We start from the raw sequence: 5,004 nt of genomic DNA on the forward strand, positions 1-5,004 counted from the left end.
CCACCATGAATATGCAATTTCAGTGCATACGGATGGGGGTAAAGGCCTTAAAATGGCCATTTAAAGCGGTGACTAAATTGGCCGCTGTCGAGTCGGAATGCATGATTTTTAGTCTAAGTTCCGACAGCTGATTTTGTGTCTCCAGTTATTGTTACGCGTATCTTTTATTGCAAAAACTGGTATCATTGCATGCGAAAGTCACCAATATATCAGCAAAACGCCCAAATAAATGTATTGATTGTGAATCAGTGTACTTTTCTTGATGAAAAAGGAGACTTTTTTTAATTTTAAGCACTTTTTTCAATAAAAAACTCACTGACAGCATATAAAATCATGTTTTTCAAGAAAATTATTATTAAAAGCTTCACTTACAATCAAAACATACACATTGCAATTACAAAAATTAATGCTATTATGATCAGAGGCATAATTTGCAGCTTTCAAGCCGATACAAGCCTGCTACCAAAAATTAACACTTATAAAGGCGCAAATCGCTCCTTCAACAGCTTACGACACAAAGTGACACTTGTTGCGCATCCAGATAGTCTCTTTCATAAAAATAAGTCCTGTTAGCGACATTTTATTAAGTATTCTTTTTGAAATCCAGTGTTGAAAGCTTAAGTTTTGCAAAAATGCCCACAGTCATCATGCAAAAGAGCATGTTTGCTAAGGAATTCCTACGCGAGCGGCCACACTAATGTCGTGGCAGGAAAGTCATTTGAGTGTGATTCCTCTGTAGTTCAGTGTACATTCATTCCACTACCTGGGGATGAGTATCGGGATCAATTTTCCCAGCTTGGTGAAGTGTTGACCTTTCAGGATGTTGATGGATCGTCCACAAGCGCTGCACCACTGAGGCCTCTGTTCAGGACACCGAGTCGGATTGAGGTGTACACAAACCCGCAGTCAGGCAAGGATCATCCAGACCTTTAATAAAATAAAATGTTGAGGCCCCTGAAACTGGCAATTATGTTTAACACTGAGATAAGGAAACACATAGAGGAGACATCATGCCATGGCTTTCTCATTATTGACACGGCAAACTCGAGCAGCTGGGGACTTGGCTCTAAACAAAAACTGGTATGCTCCATCAATGTGACAAAGATGGCATGTCAGAGTTAAAAAGAGCAAACAAACATACAAAAGAGATATAAAGGAAATTAGAAATTAAATGCCGGAAGTAATTTCAAGTATTATTTTTCTGTCTGCAAGGGTTGCTGTGGAAAATAGTGCTTAACGCATGGTTTGGCCTGTAGGGGTTCTGCTAGCAAGAACAAATCGAAGTCATACCTGGCCGCGAACTGTAAGCTTGAGATAACCATATCTGATGAAGTACGGCTTTATGAATGCATTCTAATTGTACTTGAACCAGATCGCATTGACAGCACAAGGCTTCAGACCCCCCAAAAGTGTGAGGCTTTCGATAGTGCTTACCTGATACCAGACCGCATTGCCCAAGACAGTGACTTTCTCCCGGAACTGCACAGGCCGCATCCGCAGCACAATCCTTAAGCTCAATCATGGTCTGGCTGACTCTGAAATAGTGAAATCTGAATTTACAGATGCTCATTTGTCTAAAGGTTATGAGTTTATTGCCAATCTTATTAAAAGCAAACACAATGACATGCTAAAGAAGAAATGTGCATTTCTGAAAAGACATACAGCTGCCCGATACTTGACTAGGAAAAGGCGCTATGGTCTTCACTCTGAAATTCATTACTCTAAGGGCTTAACAGAACCAAAGCCAGATCTTACAGCTAAATGGCCCCACCTACAGCTAAATATGCTTCATAGGTTGAAAAGAAAGTAATTTGTCTGAAGAACTAGTGCTTTTAACTCATCAGCTATGTTGCTCCACTGGCCGCAATTCTGTAAACATAGTGTATATATGGAAATACCTAGTCTACCTCATGCACCGCGCCACTACGTCCACTGTAAATACATAGCTAAGTTAGTACTTTAACGAACAAACTGAAATTCATGTGTTAATTAAACAATCAGTATGATGACTCACATTGAAATCATGTCCAGTGCACCAGTCAGAGCAAGACAGCTAGCGGATTGTTGACCATCTGCGGCTCAAGGACAAATGGTCAGGCCTACAAACAAAGAGAAAAATGGCATAAATGGGTTGCATGCATGTAATTTGGCATATTTTTCATCTTGCTCTCCACCTGAAACTTCAATCTATGGACATAATAATATTTACATTTAGGATTTGTTGGAAATGTTACCCTTTCTTGTCCATACCAGGTCCCCCACCCATCCGGAACAGTCCAAAACCACCTAAAACATCTATTTAGACCAAAATATTGACATCTCTCATCTATTTTAGCACCCAAATCATCAAAACATTCATTAAAATTCATTTTCTACTTGTCTCGCTTGCAGACGAATCCATGTGACCTTGACATTGCAGTAAATGTGCTTTTTAAAGGTTATATTACACTAATTCCGATTCCCATAGGGTCCCATTATAAAACTGACAACTTGCACAGCATTTTTCTTGCCTTTCGGACGTATCAATTTTTCCGAACCTGGTATCATTTTAAAGATGGATCTGTCATCTTCCAATAATTGCAATCAAAAACATACCGTCTCGCAACTTCTAAGAAAGTAAATCGCTGTCGAATGAACCCACCGTAGAAAAACGTGTTTCGGAATCCTAATTTCGACAAAAGCCCCACACAATAGAAAACACACCCTCAAAAGTTCATCTTTTGAGTTAGCTTCCAATCCAAGACATCAAAGTACTCCAGACACATACAGGATATTACAAATAACCACAAAAGACAGGTCTCACATTGTTAAATGGCTTATATTCAAGAAGAGAAAAGGAACTCTTTAGAAATAGGCACTACTTTCGAACGGACCACGGAGGGATACACTATGATTTAGTGTAATGTAACATATAATGAGTATTGTTGTCGTAATGTTCCAGATTTTGTACTCTAAAAAGATGAATATTATCTTCGTTGTTTGCTATTGTCTTATTAAATAAAACTGTTAATGTTATGTTTTAGATTTCATGCTTCATATCAGATGTTTTATGTCTTGAATAAAAGTTTCAAGAGTTTTTAGTACTATACTGACTACAGTAAAGGTGGAATGATAGATCGTTTTAGGTGTCCTGCTTTTTGGTCAAATGTCCCGACAATTTTTTATGGAATGTCCCGCTTTGGACCTAAAAAATTCTGGCATGTATGAGTTATACCATGTTGTGGTGGCAGTGTTCCCTTAACACAGACACTGACAGTACGCACAACGTTTATCGTATGATAAAATATTGCATAAAATATATTTGTATCCTATAGACAATCTATGTTCTTCTTTCAGCATTATAGCTCGTACTTAGCTGTTTTACAAATTAAAAAATAGCCTTCAAACAATCTAACTATGCATGGTCAGCGCATAATTGAATAACGATTAGCACGCCATTATTAATCTAACAAATTGTTGTATCATGAACTGAAAATTCAAACAGACAGGTATTAAGTATGCGTGTCAAACAGAAAAAAGGCACATCCAGATGTGTCATTAATTAAAACAACCAAGTGCATGAGAGAGTCACGTGACTTGGCGCGAAGCGGTCGTGTTTTTTTCAAGGTGGTGATAAATTAATAAAAAATTGGACTAACAACGCCATAAGTGGAATATTATAACGCTCTAAGTTGTTTTAAATGTTTCTTTAAGAGTTACTAATGGGAAAAAGTAAAAGAAAAAACCGAAGTATTAGTGACAGTGACATAAACAAACAAAATATCAAACAAACAAAGCAAAGAGGCCCGTCAGGGGATACTTCACTAAGTGATGTTCTTAGCCAAGCTAGTGCTGTGCTTTATAATCCTGAGGATGTTAATAGCAGTGTTTTTGTGAACGAGTCTGTGAATCTAGTGAACAATATGGCGTCTGAAGGTGAGCCTACATCTAGAGATATTATGAATTGTTTAAATGCTATTAATTGTCGACTAGATAATGTGAAAAAAAGCTATCGTGTATCACTAGACTCGAGGAACGCTTCTCCACTTTCGAAAAGGACATAAAGTGCATGTGCCTAGCCCTTGAGACTCGTATTAAAGGACTCGAACAACGAGTCGAACGACTGGAACACGCAACAGAGGGCGCGGGCATCGCTGTTGCCGAGGTCACGAGTCAAGTGGAGCACCTGGAGAAGGAGCGCGACAACTTCCGTGACGATATGACATATTTAAAATCTCAATCAATGAGAAATAACCTTATTTTTACTGGTGTACCGGAAGTTGCCGGCGAAACACCGGAAACGACGGAAAGTACGCTCCGGAAGCACATACACGAGGCCCTGAAGATCGTGAAGGATGCTGCCGACCGCATGCAGTTAGAAAGGGTGCACCGTTCTCCTGGTCAACCAACACCAGGGAAGACCCGATCAATTGTGGCAAAGTTCGCCTTCTTCAAGGACCGCGAGGCTGTTCGGCGGCAGTGGAAAGAACTGAACGGCTCAAACTTCAACGTATTTGAGCAGTGTCCACCGGAAGTGGTAGCGACGCGCATATGGCTGGTTCCGAAAATGAAAGAGGCGAGGGGGCAAGGCAAACGCGCCTGGATAGCCTACGATACTTCTACGTTGACGGCCGTCCGGTCAAGGAATAGGGGCACGATGGGGGAGAACTCGCGATCCTGTCGTGGAATGTGAATGGACTGTCGCAATGCAAGATTGACGATCCTTTATTTGTTGATTTTTTTTGTTAAAATATGATATTTGTTTTTTGTTTGAAACTTGGACCAATTCTTCAAGTAACATTTCTTTAAATGGGTATATTTCTCATAATTTTTATAGGAAATTCCAGAACAAGAACGCACGTAGATGTAGTGGTGGGGTAGCTTTATATTTAAAGAATATTTAAAAGATGGTATTGAGATTATAAAAAATCACCATGATTCAATTATCTGGTTAAAATTAGACCAATATTTTTTTAGTTTGAATGAAGATATTTATCTTTGCGAATGTTATGTTTGGTGTGAAAA

General features: G+C 39.1%; 1 long non-coding RNA gene across 1 annotated transcript; it reads right to left on the minus strand.

The window, feature by feature from the left end:
* Window positions 1-225: 225 nt before the first annotated feature.
* On the minus strand, window positions 226-2,226 carry LOC127845808 (uncharacterized). Its single transcript, XR_008033391.1, has 3 exons — window positions 2,015-2,226; window positions 1,435-1,535; window positions 226-927 (listed from the first exon to the last, which is right to left on the minus strand). It is a non-coding gene; the product is annotated as an uncharacterized LOC127845808 (long non-coding RNA).
* Between the last annotated feature and the right edge of the window lie 2,778 nt (window positions 2,227-5,004).

This window comes from Dreissena polymorpha, chromosome 9 (assembly GCF_020536995.1).
Source record: "Dreissena polymorpha isolate Duluth1 chromosome 9, UMN_Dpol_1.0, whole genome shotgun sequence".
Lineage (NCBI taxonomy): Eukaryota > Metazoa > Mollusca > Bivalvia > Myida > Dreissenidae > Dreissena > Dreissena polymorpha.